Source organism: Narcine bancroftii, chromosome 8, assembly GCF_036971445.1.
Source record: "Narcine bancroftii isolate sNarBan1 chromosome 8, sNarBan1.hap1, whole genome shotgun sequence".
Classification (NCBI taxonomy): Eukaryota; Metazoa; Chordata; class Chondrichthyes; order Torpediniformes; family Narcinidae; genus Narcine; species Narcine bancroftii.
This window is the reverse complement of record NC_091476.1, coordinates 22,814,280-22,841,520: the sequence shown is the minus strand read 5'-3', so window position 1 is coordinate 22,841,520 and position 27,241 is coordinate 22,814,280. Positions and strand designations below refer to the sequence as shown.

Sequence of the window (27,241 nt, the reverse complement as noted above, 5' to 3'; positions counted from 1 at the left end):
CTTGATTTTCATGTACCACATTCCTCTCCCTGTTTACTGTTGTGCCCTCCCCTTATCTCCTGCCTTTGGGTCTGTGCTCCTCTCCCGACCCCTCCACCCACCATTATGTTTGGGTACCTGCCGACATTTCTCTATTCCTCGATGAAGGGCTCGAGCCTGAAATGTTGGTTATACATTTTAATTTTGATATATAAAGTACACTGTTTGACTTGCTGAGTTTCTCCAGCACTGTACTTTTACTGAGTACCTTTCAATGCTCATTTTACCACCTAGCCTCGTTTAAAAAAAAGCAAAAAAAAAACATTCTACCATTTCATCTAAATTATTCATAAATTGTGGAGAGTTGAAGACCCTTTGCATTATTAAAGGCCTGCTAATTTGAAAAAGAAAAAAAGACCTGTTCATTCCTGCTCTGGTTTGACCTTTTGCTTGTCCTCCATTAACGTAAACTGTAATCCAAAATCCATAAACCATGTTCAACATAACAAATCCTTGCATCAATTTCTTCAAATACCTTTTGAACGTCCAGATAAACTACATCTATTCGATGTTCTTTGCTTATTCCTTCCTCAAACACCTGTTTTAGTTTTGTCAAGCACTATATTTCTTTCATTAAACCATGAAGACAAAGTAATTATACATTCTTTTTGTTTTTCTCTTGGATTGTAACACGTTTGTCAACAATTATAGCCTTAACTATAAATGATTTATTTGATGATGAACAGAATAATATGACCAAGAACAACTGTTCTGAAGGGAGATCAGTGAACCGAAACACTTTGGTTCTCTGCCTTAGATGTTGACCAAGCCAAATATTTCTAGGAGTTCCTGTTCCCATTTGAAACATGCACAATTCTTTGCTTTTCCTGCGTCAGTATTAAATGTTTCAATGTGGATGATGATGGACGCTCAAAGGCTGTCCAATGTGTCTGAGGGTTACAAACTGGGAACTGCTGAACCATTCATCAACAATGTCAACAAGAAGGGCAAAGGAACTAATGACAGGCTGGGACAGAAACTGGCAAGATTCGATCCTCTGAATTCCTTGGTAAAATAATTTTTGTCAGAGCTCAGCGTCAAGCTTGAATAACAGCCAACTGAGAATAGAACAAAGACAACAGTTTAGAATAGCACTCTAGCAAAGAAGAAGTGTCTTTTAGGAAAGGAGCAATTTAAAAAGGTCAAAATTAAAGGACAGCACTACCGATTAATTCAAATTAACTGGACATTGAATGTCCAGATTGACACATTTTCATTCATTCTGTTCATCCATCAAAATCCCCTTATTAAAGGGGATTACAAAATTCATAAAAAGATAAATGGATAGAAATGGGAGCACATTTACAAAACAAAGCAAATTAATAACAACGTAATCACAGGGAAAAAAAAGTTGCCAGGGAAGTATTTTGCATTTTTAAGAGATTGTCATTTGACATGGTACCTACAATAATGCTCCCCTGTCTAATGCAAGCACAAGCAAATAACTCAGGATTATAGTTAGCGCATGCCAAAAGACAACTCAAGGATGTTAACATTTTAGCAGGTTGATGGTTATCTTTTGTGCTTGAATGCCTCTGGCCATGGGTCAAAATTATGGGCCTGGCATCAAGGACAATTCTTGGGAATGAAACAAAACTAATGGCAACCAGATGGCTCAATGAATAAAGAACACTCTTCTTTCATCTTCAAGGCTTTGTTCCAGTCCAGAAGTTCAGTCTTGAAAGGCTACGTTGCTGACAGCTGCACAAGTCACATGTGAAATGCATTTAATCCATTACTAAACCAGGTCACAGTAAATTGAAGCCTATAATTCAACGCCATTTCCACTGATTCGTCAACCTTATTATCAGAGCTTTGAGGAACACGGATGTAGATCACGGTGCTGTTGTGCAATGTACAATACCATAATGAGATTGAGATTAAGGCATTTTTCAATCTGATGCAGATGCATCTGACTTGCAGAACCGTACTGCATCTAATCCACACAATGCTGTCACGGGAATTTTTAAATATAGATTTACAAATTAAATTTTGACAAACAGCACGGTAACAAGCCCTTTAGGCCCATGAGCCCATGCCGCCCAATCATATCCAATTGACTCACAAACCCTAGTACAGTTTGGAGGGCGAGAGGAAACCAGAGCCCCTGGGGAAAATCCACAGTCACCGGGAGAACGAACCCGTTCCTTACAGACAGTGCAGGATTCGAACCCCAGTCCCAATGGCTGGCGCTATAACAGTTTTGTGGTAACCACTACCCTAATGCTTGAGGGAGTGAGTGGCAGTCTGCAATCAAAGCAAAATCTGGTAGCAGTGCCAAAAACATGGGTTTTTGAATTTATCATGAACATGAATTCACAGACTCTTGTATCAATAGGTTAAAGCCAGAAATCCTTCCACACTTTTCAGTACTTTAAATGGGTGAATAGCACACTAGCCAGCTCTTCACACACAAGAGAAAGAATGGATATGCTTACAGGCTCTCTGCATGATTTGCCATTTACATAAAATAATGCAGTTAGAACCATAGAACATAACAGCACAGGAAAAAAGGCCCTTCTTGTCTGTGCCAAAATATTACTCTGCCTAGTCCCAATACTCAGTCCATAGCCCTTTGTACCTCTCCCTTCCATGTGCCTGTCCAAATTTTTTTTTAAATGTTAAAATTTAGCCTACATTCACCACTTCAGCTAGTAGCTAGATCCATTCTCCCACTACTCTGTGTGAAGCAGTTCCCCCTAATGTCCCCATTAAACTTTTCCCTTTTCATTCTTAACCTATATCCTCTGGTTTGTATTTCACCCACCTCAGCTGACAGGGAAAATCTCACGTCTCCTGCCCTTAACTTATGTAAAACTTCCTTGAATTCAATTTGATTGCAAGTTGGTCCATAATACCTTGGGATAATCGTTTGTATTCTTTTCTTTCGAGAGATGGTTTATGAAAATACAACTGCTCTCCAAATTCAAGATCTTACATCTCCTTCACTGGGACAGATCCTGTAAGGTTTTGTACATCAAATTTTACTTAACCTCAAAACAGATTTGAAGATTGATTCAAATTAAAACAGTTTTCAGCATGAAGATGACAACTTAATTTCTCCCCTTAGGAAGGACACATGTAGTTGAAGCCTGGTGACCTCATCTGAAATGCTCTTCTGTGCCAGCTCGCTCTTATCAGCTATCAGTCATGACCTCAAATGGGATTGGAAAATAGCTCATGTCTATGCACACATTTGCCTGCTGTTTTTGCACAATGGAATAAATTCATTCCATGGCAGTGCCTTGAGAAGTCAAGCTGAAAAACTGAAATCTTTATTACCTGCTTAGGAACTAATTAGAATTGAGAAGGTAAACATGGCTTGATAGATTCAGTCCAATTTTGCTTCAACGTTATGCATCAGAACCAAATCTTGATGTGAAAACATTTCCATGTGATGAGATAAATCTAAATAAACTTTAGGTATAGAAGCAATAACAACCTTATTAATTTATACAAAAGCAAAACACACAGAAAAATCTCAGCAGATTATGCAGAATAATGAACCAGCAACTTCAGATTCAAGTCTGAAATGCATCATTGTTGTTTATTATTAGTTCTTGTTTAGGCTTTGAGGAATGGAATACCATACTACTGGAGTACATTGTTGGTGGTGTTCACATTCTTTCATTAAGGTTAAACCTAGACTGGGAGTATTTGCAGGATGTGATGTGGATGAAGGTTTACTTCACAATGACCATATATAACCTAGTAACAATCAGTGTTAAAATTGTTCCATTCCCTGAATAGAAGGCACTCCTTTTTAAACCACATTTATTTTCAAGGTTACATTGTGCATTGCCATAGATTATATCACAGACTGCAGTTATACTCAAAGCCTTAAAGCAACTTAAAATCCAGAAACCCATTTCCATATTAACAGGGAAGCAACTAACAATGAAATGGGTAACTCAAAAGAAACATCTTTACTCAAATCGATCAGGATGCAGAACTCTTCCTTGTGGAATTGTTCAGGTGAACAGTGGAGATGCATTGAAGGGAAACCTAGTTAAGTATTGCAGGGAAAAAGGAATGGCAAGGACTAATTCCACCAAATGTACTCTGTGTGCTTGATAATGTTGCTATCACCCACAACAGAATAATATAAAACCAATAATAATCCAGAATGTTTTAAAATGAATCTTTTTTTAAATAAACTACATTGCTTCACCACAGAGCCTCAAGTTCAAGTTCACGGTCACATGTACTGAGAAAGTTCATTTTACAAGCAGTCCAGCTGATCATATAATATATGGAACTGCAGTAAAAATACAGCACAGAGTACATGGTTATGCCACAATCCAAAAAGCTACTTATGAGGCCATGAAAAATTATTATTCCAACCTTGGAAAAATACTAGCCAGCATCCCAAGGGAGAGAAACTCTCAATGCCTGAGTTAGCCAAGACATAATCCTTTCACAAACTGTAATTGACAAGGAGGTAGAACAGAAAACTCCAATTGAGTTAGTTCGCTTGACAAAGTGCCAGAACGCGGCCTAGTTGTAAACAGCACATTTCAGCACTGAGATAAATACAAGATTTCATAGCATCACCTTTGATCTCAGCACCAGAAAATACTAGATAACATCATCATCCAATCAAGAGACCAGAGGATATCATCAACGACAGATGTTGATGAATGATACACTAAACACTGGCATCCACCCTATTATCTTCTTCAATCTGACCCTAAAACCACAGTAGCCACAGAAATAATACCACAAAAACCTGCATGTCAAACATCTCGAGGAGCTTGTAAAGAAAGCAGTTCCCAGACAATTCCCAACCAACAATGACAGAGTGTCAGCAGTGTCTCGTCTGTGCTGAAGTTCACTGCAGGCAACTCCTGTGAACAGGCTATCGACTTCTCGATCAGAAAACACAAAAGATCTCCACCATCCTGTTTGTTTTGAGAAGTTAAAACCTACATCAGGCATCCCAATGCATGAAAGATTAACGATTAATATTCTTTCTATAGAATTATGCAAACGATTGTGAGATCAATGAGCCAACATTGGGGTGAGGCTCTAATTATATTCAGTTAGCTCTGATGGGTGAACCACATTTACAAGACTAACACACGTCTTCTGAAGTGTACATTCAAATCTAAATTCTGTCATGAGGAAGATGGCTAAAACAATTCAAGGAAAATGGTGAAAACACCCTCAAAAAACAAACTTTCCTTCCTTGTGGTTCTTACGGACTATGATTGCTCAAAATGGAAGATGGCTTTGAGCATGTCATTACTTTTCATCAGGGGCCATGGAAACAGAGCAAAATTAGACAGAGCACCACATTCTCATATTATCCATCCATCTACCTGGATAGGTACCAACTGGCCCACATGGAAAACCATGTCAGCTTCATCAGAACCCACAGAATAAGAGTGGTAGCCCAAGGGATAGCTGAAGGGGATAATGTAACCTCAATTCTCACAAGCATCCTTATTTCTGCAAACTTTGAGTGCTTTTGATGATAGAGCACAGTCTAACATTTCAAAACTGATACAAGCAAATTAATCAATGGTTTCTTATTTATAGCAACTTCCCTCTCCCATCAAATCTGTGAAAATTGGACACAAACTTATCCAAGGAGGCTTCATGTTCTCCACTTCCAAAATAGTTGCCGTTTTTCCCTCTACATTTAAAATTTTATTTCTTATTTTCTTTCTTTGGCTTGGCTTCGCGGACGAAGATTTATGGAGGAGTATGTCCACGTCTGCTGCAGGCTCGTTGGTGACTGACAAGTCCGACGCGGGACAGGCAGGCACGGTTGCAAGGGAAAATTGGTTGGTTGGGGTTGGGTGTTGGGTTTTTCCTCCTTTGTCTTTTGTCAGTGAGGTGGGCTCTGCAGTCTTCTTCAAGGGAGGTTGCTGCCCCCGATATGGAGGCGAAATTTTATTTACAACATGGTAAAAGCCGATTCCAGCCATTGAAATCCATGCTGCTGAATTACACCTAAATTAATCTATAATCCTGTACATTTTGGAGGGTGGAAGGAAACCAGAGTACCCAGGGAAAACACACACAGACACAGGGAACACGCAAACTCCTTATAGACAGTGCCAGATTTGAATCTGGGTCGCTGGCACTGTAATAGCGTTGTGCTGACTGCTTCCCTAACTGTCCCATGAATAATATAATATTAATACCAAATAAAGACATGTTGTGAAGAAAGGAAAAGAGCCCAGAGTCACCTTGGCCAAAATTACTTTAAATTCAGAAAGTTGGCGAGGCTTCTCTAAGTTCTCGTTTTACTTCCCCTCCTGAAGGATTTGCTTTTCTACCAATTCCATTCAACAACATTATTCAATAATTCACTCTAGTGACTTTTCTTTGAGTGGGATAATGTCCTTAAGTACCCATCAACTTAATGACCAATTAATTTTTTTTTAAATCTGTTGATGCTGTAAACACTGGAAATACTTGGGTCAGGCCACATTTGTGGGAAGAGGAGCAGAGTTCTGGGAAAGGGTTAATTAAATAGTTTAGTTAATTTATTGTCACATGTTCAGAGAAGCATAAAAATATTTTTGTGTGCCTGAAAGGTTAACTCTGTTTCTCTTCCCAAGTGATGTAGTCTGACTTGTTGAGTATTTCCAGCGTTTTCTGTTTTAATTTAATAGCTTATCTTGCTTTCTCATTTATATCTGCATATGCAGACATTCCACCTGATATCACTAGATGGCTTCCAGTAGCTGTGATCCTGCATGGATTTCCAGTGACCAATTGCTGATGCCTTGGTGTGGTTTAGCCGACAATGTGAAGAACAAGAATTGAATGGGGGTCGTGAGCCAGGATGCAAACTTAGTTTCATATGGCAGAACATGTTAGGAGAAGCACCTTTGGTTACTTAATTGATTCAGGAAACATTACCTTACATGAAAAACAAACCTTACAGAACTTGAACAGAATATGGGAGTAATACAGAGAAAAAAAAATCACTTGATACAACATGCAAATAGTGTTCAGGAATAGCAACTATATTTAAACCAGATTTTTAAAAATATATCCAATGTCTCCTTGATTAAGTATTAACTTCAATAGAAAACCAGGAGGATGTCAAATTAATTGCTGATTTAACAGGTATGTAAATACAAGTGGATGGACAATACCAAAATGGAAGAGTGATTTGTGAATATTTTAAAAAATATCTGGAGAGGGAATTAATCCTCTGCTAATTCACGTTGCTTTCATAATCCAGCCATAGCTGAATAAATGAAAAAGTGTGAACAATGAGAGTCCTTAATGAAATGGTTTGATCATTTTCCCAGTCCAATTCTGTAGGCATGCCTCATAAGTTTGCAACAATTAACCCAACACTGTCAGTTTCAAGCATTGGGTCATCCATCTAACTCAAAAGGTTACAAGATTATCTTGGGAAGAAAAATAAAAACTGAAATTATATAAAGTAGGGAAGTTGGGAAGAAAAATAAAAACTGAAATTATATAAAGTAGGAAATATTAACCCATCTCTAATTCATGACACTCACGGTACTAACCGGGAGACAAAAGACTTAAGAAGACACACAGCAGACAAGAAAGGGCAAAAACACTTCAATGTAATTTCACCATGTTAATGGCTCAGGTTTCTTTAAAAAACTGTCATTCTTAACCACATTTAGGTTTTGATGCAAGTCAGCATGGAACAGAGTGGAAGTCTTTACGCTCAGGATTTATCCATTTTTAACAGCTGTTTTGGCTATCCTATCATTTTCTTGTGTTAAGTGTGTGTCACATTTTCATTTTGTTTCTCAAATTTTCTGCATACCAACAGCACCAAAATATATTTAGCTATTGCTTTATATAAGAAAAATTAAGAAAATAGGGGAACTGACACATTTCATTAATCCTTAAGTATCTGCTCATGGAAAATACCCTTGCAAATTCAGTGATTACACTGTTTCCAATGTAAATCTCCAGCTTGAACACGTCCTATCTGTAACGTCTATTGAAAATTGCACTCCACCACCCCCCCTCCCCCCCACCATGAGGTCATTTCATTAGTTATTTTTTAAAAATATATACATTTTGGCATGCTTCCCTCTATTTGTATCCCATGCCTATCCTCAATGATTAAATCTATTTTCCCCCAATGGTTTCATCTTTTTCATCCCAGGGTCTCATTTTTACCAATTTACTTGTTCTGCATCTTTCCTATTCACTATTTCTCACTTTCTTTATCTTCTCTCTGTATTCTGCTTCTTCAACCTCAAAAGCTTCATCCGTGAAGTTTTCTTGGTGCATCTCTTCACACGTCTCCTGCTCTTCACTGTTCCTTCCCAGTCTTTTTCAAAAATTACTCCTTTTAGCTTTTTATTTAACCATCAATTTTGCCACAGATTATTGCTTTTTTTTTTAAACAGAATTTATGTCCATTAACAATAAAATATCTCAGTAAGCCAAGTAAGCTTGGATGATGAAGTAACAATGGAATTGGTTGAATCAAAGGCTTTGATCTGGCATCTGGAAGAAGTAAGATAATTAGCAAGAGAGGGTATGGGTGGGTTAAAGTTAGGCGGGAGCTCTGCATCGATGATGGAACAATGGGACTGGTTCAGTAAAGCAAAAGCGGGTCAAAGTGTTGATGACTGTGAGGGAAGTTGAATTCTCCACATTCTGCGGCTTGTTTCCCAGGATAGGATGATGTAGGTGACACAGTAAGTGTTAGAAAGAAGCATATACTTTTGGGGCCAGCTGAACCTTAAGGAAGGTGGATCTTCAGAGTCAACATAATCTAGCACTGAACTAATTTAGGTGTGGATGTGTATTGATGTGTGGATGTGCAGCACATTTAGAAAACTGCAGAATGCAGAAGCCATTGGGTGTTGATACTCTCTAGCTTTAGGAATTTAAGATCATTATCAGGCTCAGTTTCAGCGAAGTGGGGGAGAGAGTTTGAATCAGGAGCAAGACTCTGGATACTTGGCAGGAAATTAACAGAATAACAAGTTCAAGACTTGTCAGATCAGCAGACTACACAAGGATGGTTTACATATCCATGGTACTGACAGGGGAATAGATGTTAGTGTTGTCAGCATAAATATGAAAGCTGACCCATGTCAAAGCAGAATGTGCTAGAAAGGGAAAATGGGAGATTTGATTAGGTCCTTTGTTTCACACTTATAAATGATTTCCGCTGAAGTACAGGAGTTCCCATTATTGCCACCACATTTTGTATTACATTATAAATGCTGAATAGATTTTTCCTGACATAGCTAACAACCCACTCAAAACAATACTGCATTTAACTGGCCAATGAGAAAATTTAATATTCAGTGTATGATAATAATAAAAGATAACAGAATTATGCACATATTCTTAAACAATGGCACTGTACAAATCAAACTAAGATGACAAGGTTATGAGATTAAAAATAATACAGTATTTGATTTAATTTAATGATCCTCCTTCTGAATCCTGACCAATATCTTGACATGAAAGGAGACATGACAAGGGCCATCAGGTCTGTGTTGCCTAAAAATTGGAAAGGGTGTAGTGGAGGGGGAGGATAAACAGCAGGCCTTCTGACTCCTGATGTGAATTTGTTCATCAGTTGGATGGGGAATGCTCACTATAGATCTTCCTCCCCAGTCTCCTACCTCCACTGTTTGTGATAGGAGTTTCCTGCTCCTTTTAGTGTGTGGCCTCTGTACTAAAAGGGTATTTTTTCCCCTTTTTTTTTAAATGGGGAAAAATTGCTATTATACTCATTTCTTTAATGTTGGGTGCACTTCTTTTGGCTTGGCTTCACGGACGAAGATTTATGGAGGGGGGTAAATGTCCACGTCAGCTGCAGGCTCGTTTGTGGCTGACAAGTCCGATGCGGGACAGGCAGACATGGTTGCAGCGGTTGCTTTTGAGGGGGAGGACGTGGAGGGGGAGGGCGTGGAGGGGGAGGACGTGGAGGGGGAGGACGTGGAGGGGGAGGACGTGGAGGGGGAGGACGTGGAGGGGGAGGACGTGGAGGGGGAGGACGTGGAGGGGGAGGACGTGGAGGGGGAGGACGTGGAGGGGGAGGACGTGGAGGGGGAGGACGTGGAGGGGGAGGACGTGGAGGGGGAGGACGTGGAGGGGGAGGACGTGGAGGGGGAGGACGTGGAGGGGGAGGACGTGGAGGGGGAGGACGTGGAGGGGGAGGACGTGGAGGGGGAGGACGTGGAGGGGGAGGACGTGGAGGGGAGGACGTGGAGGGGGAGGACGTGGAGGGGGAGGACGTGGAGGGGGAGGACGTGGAGGGGGAGGACGTGGAGGGGGAGGACGTGGAGGGGGAGGACGTGGAGGGGGAGGACGTGGAGGGGGAGGACGTGGAGGGGGAGGACGTGGAGGGGGAGGACGTGGAGGGGGAGGACGTGGAGGGGGAGGACGTGGAGGGGGAGGACGTGGAGGGGGAGGACGTGGAGGGGGAGGACGTGGAGGGGGAGGACGTGGAGGGGGAGGACGTGGAGGGGGAGGACGTGGAGGGGGAGGACGTGGAGGGGGAGGACGTGGAGGGGGAGGACGTGGAGGGGGAGGACGTGGAGGGGGAGGACGTGGACATGTCCTCGGGCCTGCGCAAAGGAGCTTTTAGGTGGAGTGCAGTGTGCGCAGTACTGGCCCCACCCTTTACACCCATGGTTCGTGTGCCGTGGCCAAGCAAGCTGGGACGTGGCAGCGAGGTCCTTGGGTCGTAGGTTTTATATCGGAGTGGCCTTCTCCTATGCAGGTTTCTTACCCGGGCTGGAGGGGCCTGCCTCCCCTCCTAGGTTGGACCATACTGCCCGGACCGGGACCGGGGTTGGGTGCACTAATGTGATGCTAAATTGAATTCTCAAAATAACACCAATCCATACATTCAAGCCATCAGTTAAATAAATAACTTATTAGTATGCAGAATATATGAGAAATGGGGATAAAAATGCCATAAAGGACCAAAATCAACTTTTGCACAGAATAAAAATAGAAACCAAGAAAATATTTGCGGAGGAACACGGGTAATCAAAAGTAAGCCTGGAGTTAGAAGACAAACATAACATAGGTATCTTGGTGGAGGATGAGATGGTTGGAGACAGTGCTAAAGCAAATAATCAGGTTGCAAATTTCAACCAAGTTTGGTACACAATCTAAAAGAACCCAGCAAATCCAAAAATGAGAACTTGAAAACATATTTCAGAACTCGTAAAACAAGCTTAAAAATAAATAAAGATTCATACAGTGAATATGGATTGAAGGCTAACCACAAATATTAATAATTGCAGCTAGTGGTCATTATGTACCAATTCAGTTCCCAAACACAGTCATTTCATCTGTAAGGAATATACTTAAACATTAAATAGTGCTACAGCCAAAAGGAATACAATATTCAAAGCATAGCGACATTCTCCCCATTTCCACAAACATTTTGAGGAATCCAAAAGGAAAGGAGTCATTAGTTAGAAATCTTTCTTTATAAAAAAAAAGGAAATAAAAGGCACGACAGGGATGATGTGTAAACAGTAGGAAAGTGCAGCGTAACGTACAGACCTACACACTAAAGCAAGTTTGCAGTCAGATGTTTGTGCCCTTAATGGGCCCCAAAGGATCATTATCACAAGACCTATGTTAGCATCTATTGATTTGGTTTAATTCTTGAAGTAATGTTGAGAGCATAGACTAAAAATTATTCATATTCCATAAACGATAACTCACAAATTTTCCAGCAATTAAATTACAATAATCCCAAAACACAGAAGAGCTTTATCCTAATCTATAATTTTACAGCAATAAACTCTTTCTCCATTAGTCAATACTAATTTAGTTTTGTGAAGTTGAAACATTTTTCTTCTTTTCTGTTGTCAGAATCACTTGGCAGGTGTCATGGTGGTATTAAAATAAATAGAGGGCTGGAAATTTTGCTTTGACCTGATACACAAGATCGTGTTTCAGTGTTTTATATGCGTTATGACCATGTACGCTTTCATTGTAATTCAGCTCAAATGCAACACTTCTCATATATCATGTAATACAATCCTTCTCCTCCGTTTCAACCTTAACTAAAATCACATCCTACCAACACGGTCTTCCCCTCTTTAATCTGAGAAACTGCTGTGCTGGTCATTTCGATCCAAGCACAAAATTATTTTTATTTACATTGATAACATCACCTCCAAATAAATTCATCCTAGTTCCATTGCCTCCTCAGAATGGCAAACAATTCCCTGTAAAATATTCAGTAACTATTTTAAAAATGATTACAGTCTTAAACATTCCCATAATCATCACATAATCAGGACCCACATGACTCAGAACTGCCTGGCGTTTTCATCTCAATGCTCGTAATGTCATTCAAATTCCTTCATTATCATTTACCTACACGTATCATTCCAAATATTGCATCAGCTTTGATATCAAGCATCAAAACAAACTTGACAATTGGGTTTCCTTCCTCCAATCACTCAGTCATTATAGTGACAATGAGTGATACCACACAGAAGCACTCCACCAATCCTATTCGCCCAAATTGGGTCCATTTCCCTCTTTGTATTGGCCATTCAAGGGCTTGTCGAGGTTCTTCATAAATATTGGGAGCATCCTTGCCAACGCCACCACCTCAGGCAACTCAGTCCTGATTCTAACCACTCTATACATACATATATATATATATATATAAAAAAATCCCCAACAGATCAGCTCAAAACTACCAATTCTCCCCTTGACGGTGTTCCAGCCTGCACAGTGAGATAAAGAACCTGGCAGCTGCTGGTCCATGTGGCTAAAAGGCTTCAAGAACAGGAGAATGGGGCAGTTCCAAATCACAGGATTGAACATTCTCCAACCAGCCATTTGCATTTTCCAAAGCTTTATCTGGCTGCAGAATTTTTAATCATTCAGTTCCAGGGAAGGTCTCAACAGTCATTAGCCCTGCTTGTCCTGTGATGTGATTGCTGTCATGCCTCCAATCTGCACCTCAGCCATTCATGCAGCCAAAGTGAACCTGCACCAGATCTTTGGCCTGACCCATGGCTTGGGTTGAACTAACATCATCACCAAATCGCAGTGATCCCCCTCAATAGTCAATGACGTCTCCAGCCAGGATAGGTGGACTGAGCCACAGTGCTTTGCCGGATAGGGTACAGCAACCCCTTTGGTTAGTCATTCATGAAGGCTCTGGCCAGGTGGAAAGAGATCGGATGCCTCCAGAATTGGAGGGGAGGGGAAAATTGGCAATTAATTAAAAAGCTGGGGATTCTCACCAGGTCGGGCAGCACGTGTGGAAGGAGAAAGGGGGGGGTCAATGAATCTTGATGGTCATTGATACATCAGGGAATCCCCCCCCCATTATTTCACACCAGCTTCATGCTGGTTACGCCGTTTCCTGCGATATTTTGCATCTAATTCACAGACACCGATCTATGCCTGTCAAAAATACCAGCAACGCATTGTCTCAAATAGGGATATAAAGCCGGCTTCAGAATCGAAATGGCAAGAAAAGTAAAACGGAGTTGATGATTGGCTAACAAGAGAGTCGAGGCAGGTACCTTGGGCATCGGAGCCGGAATAAACCCAAGCAGCCCCCGCATGACTTGGCAAAGAGAGCGAAGTAAATAGCGAGGACTGTTATCAGCAGAGGGGATGGGGTGGAGAAACACGCTGCGGGACTCCAGAGGGTTGGAGAGGTGGAATTCTGCTTTTGCAAAGTAACCCGCAGACACATTCTGCAGTGAATCATTTCACTGTTATCCAGCCAGATGCAGCTGGCGACCTTTATCCTCACTGGTGCAAGACATGTCTGTGACACGTTTCTCTCAAACCATTTCAAAATCGCTCATTTCTCCCCCCACCCCCCAACAGATTTTAAACCCCCCCCCCCCCCCAAGTGCACATTTTCCTGTGATCCCCCCCGCAGGCACCAATGTGCCCCGTGACCCCTGTCAAGAAGTCTGGTAATGACAATCACATTCTCAAGAATCTGGGCCTTGTCACTGAGAGTGGAGGCTGCAGCTCCTCGCAATTAAGCCAAGTCGAATAATTTCTATTATTAACCGACTGTTTCCACCGAACTCCATGTAACAACTCTGGAGACATAGATAGAGTGGGGTCGAGGATCCTTCCTAACTTTAAAGAGCCATAGCACGTATTTCATCCAACCAGCACACAAATCCCATGTGAGTACAGGTATTAACCAAAGTATGACACGTAACCACAAGTTTCCAAAGCAATAGTTGGATCAGAGAGAGTTTATTTACCCTTGCTGGCGTCTCTCTCTCTCTCTTCGGCTCACAGTTTACACCTGTGCACTGAGCCAGAGAATCATTGACTTGATTAATTTGTCAATCGTAATTGCATTAAACTGCAAAAGAAACATACATAGAAAGAAAGCAGCGTGTGAATCGATCTGGAGACCTGGTTGCACTTTTTAATATGTACATAGGAACACAAGCTGTCTGCTCAATCCCAACCATTTCTCAAACCCGTCCCCCCCACCACTCAATGTTGTTTTTTTCTCTCACCCCTCGCAAAAAATAAAAGAGGCGACCCCCCGGTGGGAGGGGTTACTTACCAGCTGACTCTGGTATGCATCCGTCCGCCCTGTCATCTTGGAGAAGTGGCAGAAATAGACGAAAAGAGAGAGAAGGTGGAACGAAGCTGGGGGCAGCAAGGCAGCTCGGCCGCCCCGAGTCCTCGCAGCAGCGCACTGAGCGCTGGAATCGGAAGACCCAACTTCTGGAACGACACAATTGCAGGAAAGCAACTCCTCCCACTTTACCCCGTGGACACAAAGGGAGCTCAGCTCGCTGCAAGATTCGGCGGGGCGCTGGAACCCTGCTGAGGGGGGCCGGCTTCCTTTCAGCTCTCCCATGGACATTGGGTGGGGAAAGCCACGAATAAGCCGGGTGACTTCCAGGAACCGCTGCCTTAATAGAATTTATGGAACCCAGGCGGTCCTATCCGCACCACTCCAGGTTTATCATTCACAGGAATTTTAAAAGGAAACGGTTTCTGACAACGTTTCACTCTTGCATGCTGTGCACTTTAGTTGCTGTTTACATATTGCAGAAGATGAATCGACAAGGGGAGGTTAAGATCAGGAGAACTCCATGGTGTTCAGATCGGTGGTTCACTTCATGGCTAATTACGAGTTACCTAATCTCCAGCGGAATATTACAGTTTCCTTATCAGCATCTAGTGACATCTGGATGTTGCTAAGTGCGGTAGAAGGTGAACAACAACAAACATTATTTTATTGAAGAGTTTGGGATATTATTGTGGTGGTATGTAATTACACCACTAGCTAACCAGGGGTCATCCCGGTGACCTTGTCTATAAAGCAGCCCAGAGCTAGTCTAGCCTTCCAGGTTCGCCTTGCAGAGACAAGACCTCTTAGTGTACATGTTAGTTTATTAGAGCTGTCTTATACTCGCACTGCTGGTGTGGTTATTGTCAGTACATGGTCTTAACCAGTATGTTGATCAGGTCATGGGCTTAACCGGCAAGGTCATCAGAGGGACGTGGATTTAACCAGTATGTTGATCAGGTCATGGACTGAACCGGCAAGGTCATCAGAGGGATGTGGATTTAACCAGTATGTTGATCAGGTCATGGACTTAACGGGCAAGGTCATCAGAGGGACGTGGATTTAACCAGTATGTTGATCAGGTCATGAATTTAACCGGCAAGGTTATCAGGTTTTGGTTTTAACCAGTAAGTTTATCAGAAAGGCTGACATGTCTGTGATTAGAAAAAATCATGACTTCAAAGGAGAAAACCGAAGAATTTGTTTAACACAAGGAATCACAAGTTCCAGATAATAATTGTCAGAAACAAGTGAGCTAAGAAGAATCAAGAGGCCCAAGTAGGTTTTTTTTTTCCATCCAACATTGGAGACAAGAGAATCTGCAGGTACTGGAATCTGAAGCAAAACAAAACCATCTCCTGGAGGAAGCTAATGAGTCTTGATGAAGGGTTCTGACCAGAAACGTCCTCCATTCTTTATTTTTATTTTTTGAATACTTTAACTATTATTGGGGTTAAAAAATTGTAAATAATTACATTCAATTCTAAATGATTGCCATTCTTTATTTTTGACAACTGATGGTGCTCGACCCGTTGAGTTCCTTCTAAAAAGTTGTCTCTGCTATTGAGAATTGTTGTCCAGAAACTGACCTATAGTATTTGCACCCAAGTTCATATATAAAAACATTTTGAACAATATTTTAATCATAGTTGCAACCACTTCCATGTCATTCAGCAACCATTGGAAAATTAACGGGGTGCACTCACCAGACCACATTGAATTTACCTGGTGTCACTTGGGCATCTAATCCTACACTCCGGCACATCACACTACACTACAAACAGCAATTAGGTGTTAAATTGACCTATAGACAAAAAAAGGACTAAGAACAAATTTTGCAGCGTACAGGAATGGGACATGATCATGTATTCTGTCATGGTTTCTGTACGTTTCTGCCAGCCCCAGCTATTATTCCTCAGCCAACATTGCTGTATGTTACATTGCCTCAAGCAGCCTTTTGGATTCACAGCAGAAATGCACATCTCCACTGCTGTGATGAACCTATGGTTTTTGGGGGACGTATGGATAGAATTTGAACAGTCTAGGTCAGTGGTTCTCAACCTTTTTTCCCCACTCACATCTTCTTCTTTCTTTGGCTTGGCTTCGCGGACGAAGATTTATGGAGGGGGTAAAAAGTCCACGTCAGCTGCAGGCTCGTTTGTGGCTGACAAGTCCGATGCGGGACAGGCAGACACGATTGCAGCGGTTGCAAGGGAAAATTGGTTGGTTGGGGTTGGGTGTTGGGTTTTTCCTCCTTTGCCTTTTGTCAGTGAGGTGGGCTCTGCGGTCTTCTTCAAAGGAGGTTGCTGCCCGCCAAACTGTGAGGCGCCAAGATGCACGGTTTGACATACCACCTGAAGTAATCCCAGAGCATCTATGGCATGGAAGATAGCGGCCAAATGCACACTGAAGATGGGTTCCCAACTTCACTGTGTTTTAGCTCATCTGCACTGCCACCTTGCTAGAACTGTTTCATGATCCCATGTAAAGAATTTTTCAAAAGGTTGAGGGGTACTCCTTGTCTTAATAATGCCGGTAATGCAGCAGTTGCAAATCCTGATTATTTTTCCAGGGCGCCTGACTATATGCAGCCTCCAGTTAATGGGCTTACATTGAATAAGCCCCAATTTCTAGGCAGGTGTAGAAAAGATTTTTCTGTGCGCCAGGACGGGATAAACAACAGGATCATACATTATTAATCTGCACTTTCCTAATGTTGGTTGTGAGACAAATATTGACTGGCTTGACCATGAGAAAACTTCCTACTGTACTTCGTATATTGTCATGGAATCATTTGCAAGAATCTTAGTTTGATGTCTTTATTCAAATGAGTGTCATACCACCTCTATGGTACAACCGAGTTAATGAATAACGGATTGGCAGGGCTTGACGTAACATTACAAGGGTAAGTCAAATAGACATCTTTTATATGCCACCAATTTACAGTGAATTGTACAAGATAACTTTGAATCGCATTTTCCAAGCAATAAATATGGAGATGACCTTGGCTGCAATTCAGTTTGATTATGATTGATAGGAGCAGCCCATCTAAGTGTGGAAGACTTGACCTTCATTTTGAGCTATGGTTTTTTAATTTAGTGGTTATAATCTTGTAAATAAAATCTTCTGCTATTCTGTTCAAATTATATGACATCCTTAAAAGCCTGTTGTCTTTCACTATCAAGTATCAACCTGCTTGATTTTGTTACTCTTAATGGAATTAAAGGAAGTAACCTCAATAAGTATTGCCACAGATGGGAGAATACTTTATCTGGCATAGCACTTGGACTGTAAGCTATACACATACTGCAGTTAGTGCAAATATTGGTTATGTTTCATGGAATATTGTCCGCTGGTCATGGCTGTTATGCACAGCAAAGTGAAAAGAGTAGAAAGCATTACATAGCAGATAACACAACCTACCCTGCACAGCACCTTGGTGACTATCCTCAATCAGCCTTTAACTATCCAAATACTTGTATATCTGATCTCTCAGAACACATTCCAATGATTTACCTACTACTGACATCAAGCTCACCGGCCTGTAATTTACTGGTTTTTCTTTTGGAGCTTATTTTTAGACAACAGAACAACATGAGCTACTCTCCAATTCTCCAGCACCTCACCCATGACTAAGGGGTCTTAAGCATTTCTGCCAGGTCCCCTGCAATTTCTACACTAGTCTCCTTCAAGGTCCAAGGGAATATTGATAGATTAAGATTAATGATATCCCATAATCATGGTTCATCCTTCTCAGTTATATTTTTAAAAAAAGACGTTGGTCTTCTAGATTGTCCCACAAACTCAGCATTTCAGTGTTTTCCAGTCATTGAAGTATTTTGAGTTGTTGTTATTGCTTTAATAGCTTCATTCACAGCAGTCTTGCATCAGAGTCATATGGTCAGATTGCAGGAGAGAAATTATCACAAAAACTGAGAGAACTCCAGAACAATATAAAAAATTAAGGCGATATCAGAGGCTCACTTACATTTTTTAGGCATCTAAAATCCCATGGCACTATTTGAAGAGGAACGAGAACTATTGCGTGATTAAACGTGGATCAAGCAGCACTGGGAGAAAATGAATAGTTGATGTTTCAAGTCAACACCCTTTCTGGAGACTGAAAATTATGTTGTCCTAACCAATATTTATCCCTCAGCTATGAACTTGGAACATCTGGACAATATCTCATTTCTAATTTGCACACTACAATGTATGTTTAAGATCATACTGCTGTGAAGACTGTAGTTCATAAAGATCAGAGTGGTCGTCTTTAAGTGGAACTTCACGAGATGGGGGAGGTCTTAAACAGTTTTTTTTTACATCAGTATTTACTCAGGAAACTGGCATAGTGTACAAGGAAGGAAGGGAAACATGGGACATAGAGATTGAAGAGGAGGAGATGCTTGCTGCCTCACAGCGAATAAAGGTAGATAAATCCCATAGGCCTGACGTGATATTCCCTTGGACCTTGAAGGAGACTAGTGTAGAAATTGCAGGGGCCCTGGCAGAAATATTTAAAATCCCTTAGCCATGGGTGAGGTGCCAGAGAATTGGAGAGTAGCTCATGTTGTTGTTGTTTAAAAAAGGCTCCAAAAGAAAAACCAGTAAATTACAGGCCAGTGAGCTTGATGTCAGTAGTTAGGTAAATCATTGGAAGGTGTTCTGAGAGATCAGATATACAAGTATTTGGATAGTTAAGGGCTGATTGAGGATAGTCAACAAGGTGCTGTGCAGGGTAGGTTGTGTTTAACGAATCTTATAGAGTTTTTTGAGATTACCAAGTAGATGAAGGAAAGGCTGAGGATGTTGTCTACATGAACTTTACTAAGGCCTTTGACAAGGTCCTACATGGGAGGTTAGTTCAGAAGGTTCAGTCACGAGGTGTCCATGGAGAAGTTGTAAATTGGATTTGAAATTGGTTGTATGGCGGAAATCAGGTAGTGGATGGTTGTTTCTTGGACTGGAGGCCTGTGATTAGTAGTGTGCCTCAGGGATTGGGTGCTGGGACCATTGTCATCCAGATCATTGATTATAGACAACAAAAGACAATGTGGTAAATTGGATCAGCAAGTTTGCTGATGGCACTAAGATTGGAGGCATTGTGGACAGCAAGGAAGGCTTTCAAAGCTTGCAGAGGGATCTGGACCAACTGGAAACATGAGCCAGAATATAGCAGATGGAATTTAATGCAGGCAAGTGTGAGGTGTTGCACTTTGGAAGGACAAACCAAGGTAGGACATACACAGTAAATGGTAGTGCACTGAGTAATGCAAAGGAACAAAGGGATCTGGGAATTCCCTGAAAGTGGTGTCACAGGTAGACAGGGTTTTAAATAAAGTTTTTGGCATCTTGGTCTTCATAAATCAACATACTGAGTACAGAAGTTGGGATGTTAGGGTGAGATTGCAAAATTCATTGGTGAGGCCAAATTTGGAGTATTGTGTGCAATTCTGGTCACCTTAACTATAGGAAGGATATCATCAGTAAGATTGAAAGAGTGCAGAGAAGATATACTAAGATGTTGCCAGGTCTTCAGGAATTGAGTTACAGGGAAAGATTAAACAGACAAGGACTTTAGTCCTTGGAATGTTGAAGAATGAAGGGAGATTTAATAGAGTTTTATAAATTTAAAAGGGGTATAGACAGAGTAAATGAGAGTAGGCTCTTTCCACTTAGATTAGGTGAGATAAATATGAGAGGACATGGCTTTTAGGCCAAAGGGGAAAGATTTAGGGGAAATATTAGGGAGAACTTCTTCACACAGAGTAGTGGGAGTGTGGAATGAACTGCTATCTGACATAGTAAATGCAGGCTCACTCAATTTTTAAAAATAAATTGGATAGAAACATGGATGGGAGAGGTCTGGAGGGTTATGGACTGGGTGCAGGTCAATGGGACTCGAGGAATAATATTTCTGCAGGGACTAGAAGGGCTGTAGTGTTCAAGGGTTCTATCTGCATTACTGGAAATTCAGGCAAAAGCTGTAGGCATTTTTATTAAAAAGTGTGCTCTCCACTCCATATATTTTTTGACATCAGGAGGACCAAAGATCAGTTCTCAAGCTTGTAGTTATATTTCTGGAACAGCTGAGACTCAATTCCTGAATTGAAGAAATTGTTTCCTACATGAAGCATCTCATCTCTATTCCCATTTTTAAATAAAGTTTAATTGGGCTCTTGGTACGCTGGGACCCGTTTGAATAAACATCACGTGCCTTATTACAGCAAAGCAGGATCATTTATTCAGAACCCATCTTCGCCGCTGATGGAAATTAATTGAAAGTCTTATCATCATAAAACCCTTTCAATGGGCTGATCCCCTTTAGAAATTCAACAGGCACGTTTCCAATTTGAACGTGGCAATTTTAAAACAGCATACTCCTAAACATAGCTGCACTGAAAGTAGTAAATCTTATGTCATTGTGCAATGAAATGTAGTGTATTGAAATTTATTTATTTGTATAATCTTTTATATTTATTATCATTAGACTTTTCAATACCCCTATGAGAAAGATGAATAAGTATAAAGGGCTCTAATAAAGGCAATCCCACATTTTCAGTAACAGCCTGCATGAACTGGAATTAAGAACACTGTGAAGGTGGCAGGAAGAAATTTTTTTGGTAAGAATCAGAATTCATTGTCATGAACAAGTCATGAAATTTGGGGTTTGTAGCAGCATCAAGAGTGAAAACATTCACATTATAACCGTCTTACAACACAATATTTTTTTTTAAATCATGAAAAGGCCATATCTTTGCTTCATTGATTATTCAGGAATCTGATGGCAGCGGAGAAGCTGTCCCTGTGCCGTTGAGTGCTTTAGGCTCCTGTACCTTAAGAATAGGATGAGTTCACATTTTTTTCTAAAGGGTATCCCAATCAGAAGATTATCTGATACAACCATTGTAAAAACTGTTATTAAATGCAAATTTCTATTTGGAAAAGGTTTTGACATATTAAATTAGATTTATATTAAACTAAACACCTGCAGAGCCAAGGAATGTGGTGGCAGAAGTGGTTTATATGTGGTGTGAATTCTCTGATATATTTTCCTTTTTTCCCCCCCACCTAAAAGTGGTTTATATAGGTTTGTTAATGTAAACCAAACTTAAATACACACAATCCTGTTTTTATGTCAGTCCAAGAACTCTATGCAATTGTCTGATTCTGAATTAATGAAACTGACCTGATGTTGACAAGTCATTTATTAAGAGATGGTGTAGCATTGCTTTAATGAACTACAACCAGTTGAATTTGCAGTTCATTTCTTTGGCACTTATGCAAGGGCTCTGCTTATACAAGCCACAGAGTGACATCACTATGGCTCCACTGTGGCCATGCAATTCGTTGAGCTCTCCCATCCATAGCAAGGATGGTGGCACTTTGACAGACATAGTAAAGTGAACTGAGATTCCCACTGCTGAATCTACCACAGGCCTGTGCTTGAACTTGCATAGTGTGGAATGGACAAGTAGTTCCTTGTTCAAGGCTTTTTTTTTGGACATACAGCACAGTAACAGACCATTTTGGTCCATGAGTCTGTACTGCTCAATTTGCATCCAATGAACTTACACCCCTGGTACATTTTGAAGGGTGGGAGGAACCTGAGCTTCCAGGGAAAACACAAGCAGGCATGGGGAGAATGTACAAACTCCTTAGAGACAATATGGAATTTGAAGCCTGGTCCCGATCGCAGGCACTGTAAATGGATTGTGCAAACCGTGCACTCATTTAGAAATTAGTTTTGCCAACAGGAAACTTTTTAAAGGAGTATTATTTGCCAACTTTCTTTTTCATTAGTAATTAATCAATTACATCAACATATGTCATGATAAGTTGATAAACCACACATACACAAGATTAACAGTCAGGAGAAAAAGAGAAGCACACAAAATACAAGAAGAATTCTGGAAGTATCCATGAAGTCAATAGATAGTCGATGTTTTGGGCTGAAACCCTTCATCAGGCAGAAGAAAAAAACCAGGTATCCTTTTTGTGCAGACGTCCTCCAGCATTAAATGGTAAGACAATCTGTGACCTGAATATGAACACACTTCCACCCCTTACAGCACTGTCTTCTGCCTTGACTGAATCAAAAAGAAATGAACTATTAATCAAATTCTGTAGGCACCTTATCATTTCATGTGTATTCTGCAATCTCATGTGGGCAAGAAAACAAGAAATAGAATCAACATTATTGGCCTGGCCATAAAAAAGGGAAAAATCAGTAACAGCTTTCATTTCTAAGGATTATAGAAGTCTCTTATTAGAGTGTAAACTGAAGGCAGATTTTCTGCACAAGTGATTCCCAAAGCACATCACATGTTGGAGAAATCAACGTAGCCTCGGAGATTGCTTTGTGGAGCACCTGTGTTAGGTCCACAGGACTGAGCCTCAGTTTCCTGTTGCCTACCACTTTAATTCTCCAGCGTATTCCCAATTTGACCTCAGTTTGTGGCATCCTGCCCTGTTGCAATGAAGCTCAGTGCCATCTGAGGAAAGTCATCTCATCTTCTGTCTTAGAAACCTGTAGTCTTCTGGACTCGCTATCGTTTCCCAACTTCAGGTCATTCTCATTTTCTTTCTATTTGTGTCAGAACTGACACTTCCGCCAGTTTTCCATCAATGATTTTGGCTCAGTTTCTCTCTCTTTCCACTTTTTGATCTGGTCTGCTGGGCATGTCCCATGGCCCTGCTATTCCCAACACAGAAGAAAGCAAAATCTGCTTTGAACTGTCACATGAACCCATTTAAATCAGAGTCATTCCATTTATTCTCCCCATCCTTCCTCTGCAACTAAAAATTCTCTTTCCTCATTCCAATGAAGATTTTTAGACAAGTATCACTGAATGCCCTTCCTCTGATGCAGTAAGAGTTTCTGAGTATATCCAACATTTTCCCTTTTTTTTTCAGATTTTCAATATTTGACATTTGTGCTTTTTTATTTCAATTTTCTTTCATATCGTTAGTTTAGAAGTGAAAGTAAAAATACAGCAGAATTTTCAATACAATGAATTCATTTTAATTCTTCCCCCCCCCCCCCCATCAGACATCTACCTACATTTTGCTTGTCCTTTGATGGAGGGCCAAAGACCAAATATTGGTTATACATCTTTATCTTTGCTATATACAGTACACTGTTTGATCTGCTGAGTTTTTATTTAAATCATGGTGTCTGCAGACTTGAGTATTTTACCCCTCACTTCAATATACATCTTCTGTAACTTCATAACATACCAAACTATTTTTGGGCAAAGCAAAAAGCCAATTGGGTACATCTAGGACAATGAGATATGGCAGAATAACCTACTCCATGTTAACCTCTTTTTATGATTTGTAGTTTTTTTTTGTAGTTCTTTTTACCCCATTTTAAGCATTGAAAGCCGATTGCAGAAATGGCCAGAAGGATCAACAAAACTCTTTGGGAACCCAAATTAACCGATGAAATTTGAAATGACACATTCACTTATGGTAATTAATCCTACTCCTTATTCTGTTGCACATAATAACTTTTGGCCTGCAGATCCTGCATTGATACCATCAACATATATTGTCCATGAGAAAGCATTTCAACTGGTATGAGTTTAATAATGTTGTAAATAATTACAATTCTGATTATTTACTTAGGAAATGCCTTAAAAAATTTGCTGGTGGGGCATTCTTGATATAAAAGGATATTGAAAATAAGCATTCATAAAATCTTTTTGCTTTAACTTACAAGCAAATAATAAAGTAACTTAGAAGCAAATAATAAAGTAACCAAAGGATGATCTTAGTTGAATGATGTCACATGTAAATTGGCAAATAGTTCATCCATGGCGCTCCACCCAAGCCCCAATGTATCAAATTTTTATGAAAGACAAATTCCCATTTAAGTGAACTGATGTTGCAATTCCATCTAACTAATCAAGTATAACCTTATGTTCAATTCCAACTGGAAATCTGTGCTCCCACAAATCATCCTGTCCTCCAATCTCAAACAGATTTATGAAGACTTCAATATAGAGTGCTGTCCATTTCTCATTTAATGCCAGAGTTCAGCAAAATTAGAGACTGAATGTAATGCCATGAGACATATTTTGGTACGTATCTCAGTTTTCTGACATATGTTTGCCTTGGCTTGCTTGGCAGCATATTTTCTTCTATATCAGAAGGTCACAAATTCCAGACACAGTTAGTTGAGTGTATAATAAAGGTTGACAATATAATGTAACCCTGCGGTAGGATTGCATTGACAGGAGTGCTAAATTTTGGATGAGATCTCTCAGGTGGATGTGAAAGATTCCTCAAAAAGACCAAAGCAGCTAGTCTTATGTGCTGACTGGTAAATTCTTCAACATTTTTAATCTGGTCATGTTTTCTGGTTCTTTGTGCCCCTGCTTTATGTCTATTAGCTTTCATTCTATCTACAATGGCCACGCTTCAAATTCTGACATTCAAACTAGTTCATTCAGAGATAGTGAATGTTGTTGTATTAATGTAAGCTCTTATTTAATTAATGGCCTTTAGAGTTTCCTGTTATATCACGGATAGCTCATTAGCTATCCTTGATTAAAAAAAAATACATTTACAAAGATAATCATCCACATGGAATTTGTTTAACTTTGACTACTGACCTTTGAATATTTGCTCATGATTTTTGTTTGCCCCAAATCCACACCAGAGTATAAATTGCATTAATATAAAAATAAGGGAGCCTTAATATACATTAGGGCATATTCATGCCAATATTAAACAACCAGTCAAGAGTCAGTAAGGCTTGTTTGGCATTTAAGAATGTGTTATTAAACTGAGAGTGCACTGAGAGACAAATACACATCACTCCTTGTGCTGAGGTTATACACAGCAATCCATCACCTTTACTGAAGAGAAAAACAACTTTGTCAAATAATCCATTTTTTTCCATTTAGAGATTACGGAGAGCACTGTAGCTCAGAGATTCTTTTTCTTTCACCAAACACTAGACTTTCCTTGAGGACATTGTTAATTATGACATCTCACCTGAAACATTTACTGCCACTAAATTCTTCCAACTTTATCAAAAGAAGTTTATCCCCCTTGGAGTGAAAATTAAAATAAATGCAAAGAGAAAATATCAAATAATCTGGCTAGAAATATGCTGAAGCATAAGAATGAAATTCCCTCTTGCAACAAATATGAATGCTGGATTTTGTGCTTTCAGATGGGCTTGGCTGTCAGCTTTTGGACCAAGGCATGTCACCCATGGCACTCATAATCCCCTGATCCACCAGTTTGCATGCAAAATCAACAATTAGACAGCCAGAAGATTTTCACAGGATCAATGGAAAAAAAAACTCACCTACAGTGTTTCTTTCTTAGAACCTAGTGACAAAACTCTCTCTCCATTTTAAATTTCAGAATAGGTGACCCAGAAAAGAGAAGACTTTTGTTGCTTTACAAACATAAGAAGACACAGAGCAGGACAGGATTTTAACTCATAATAGTCCTGTGCCCTTGTCAATTGTTTTGTTGCAAGTCTTTATTTGTGGATTATTTACTGACAGGATAGATCACCATTAGTTCTTTAAAAATTAATGCACAAACCTAATTTTATCAGCCGCAGAGCTGAGAAAAAGTAGAGTCGGGCAGTGTTATGAAAGGGAAAATATGCATTCTAATGGTGCCACCAGTAAATTGTCCAAACTTCCACTTGACTTCAAATACACTACCAGTTTTAATTTAAATATTATTGATTTGAGAAATGGAACAAGATCACAAGCTCCCCTCATCCACACTACTGCAATATTTATGGAGGTACATCAAGGACAAATGCATTTGCATCTACATGCAGAACAGATACCTGTTGAAAAGATGCCCCACATTCCTGTGAACCCCTGAGTTGGAGGAAATTTATGGTGATCCACAATTTGAGATCAGTCAGGAAGACAACAACCTAGATCTTGAGAAGTCAATGAAAGTGGAGACAAATTTCAACTGGGTGTTGTCGTAGAAATGGTCTCCATGCTTTTTTTTTTAAAAATGATGTTGTCCAGGATAGGGGCAAAGATAGGATGAGATGACCAGGACCCTGATATCAATATCACTTTGTTACAGTGAATTTTCCCTCTATGAGAAATTGAGGTGATGCGCTCCCAGCCTAACAGTTACTGTCTACGATTCCATTCATCTTTTATACTGTTAATAATGATAAAATAAATTTACTTATTTTGAAGACTGTGACTAAAGCACTCAAACGCCCCAGTTATTGATGTTCATGGGGCAGAATGAATTTAATCACTGGGACATTTTAGGCAAACCATTGGAGTAAGTTATTGGAGGACTAGACTCCCCTGATGACTCAGCTCCATACAGAATAAAGTGCTGGGTTTTAATCTCTGGACTTTGCTGAGTTTGATAAAATCAGACAGGCAGGAGGTCTCAAAGCTTCCCATCCGAAGTTTACAACACTACTATAAACCAGGCCGATAACTGGGTGACTGGACACTAGATGAAGATAGGATCAGGCTCATTCAATCTGACCCTTTGGTTGAATATCAGCACTGTTTAAATGTTTGAAAAATCACTGCATAAGCAAAATGTTGCTGCAACGTATAGAAACTACTTGTATACAAATGAATTATTATGTAATGGTCAATTCTGTATGTATGCTTCATGTTAAACTCAATTAAAATATTTTAAAAAGAA

At 40.2% G+C, this 27,241-nt stretch overlaps 1 protein-coding gene across 4 annotated transcripts in view; it reads right to left on the bottom strand.

Annotated features, from left to right (window-relative positions):
• The window catches only part of mid2 (midline 2), a 192,873-nt gene that overhangs the window by 106,209 nt on the left and 59,423 nt on the right, over nucleotides 1-27,241 (bottom strand). The window contains exons 1-2 of one of the 4 annotated variants that reach the window (XM_069893196.1): nucleotides 14,558-14,813; nucleotides 14,244-14,347 (exon numbers count right to left, since the gene is read on the bottom strand). The exons of 1 other annotated variant lie outside the window; for it this stretch is intronic. The gene's annotated coding sequence lies outside the window, so the exon portion shown is untranslated. Of the gene's footprint in view, nucleotides 1-14,243; nucleotides 14,348-14,557; nucleotides 14,814-27,241 lie in introns of those variants that run through there. 2 more of the 4 variants (XM_069893193.1, XM_069893197.1) reach the window with 2 other exon arrangements.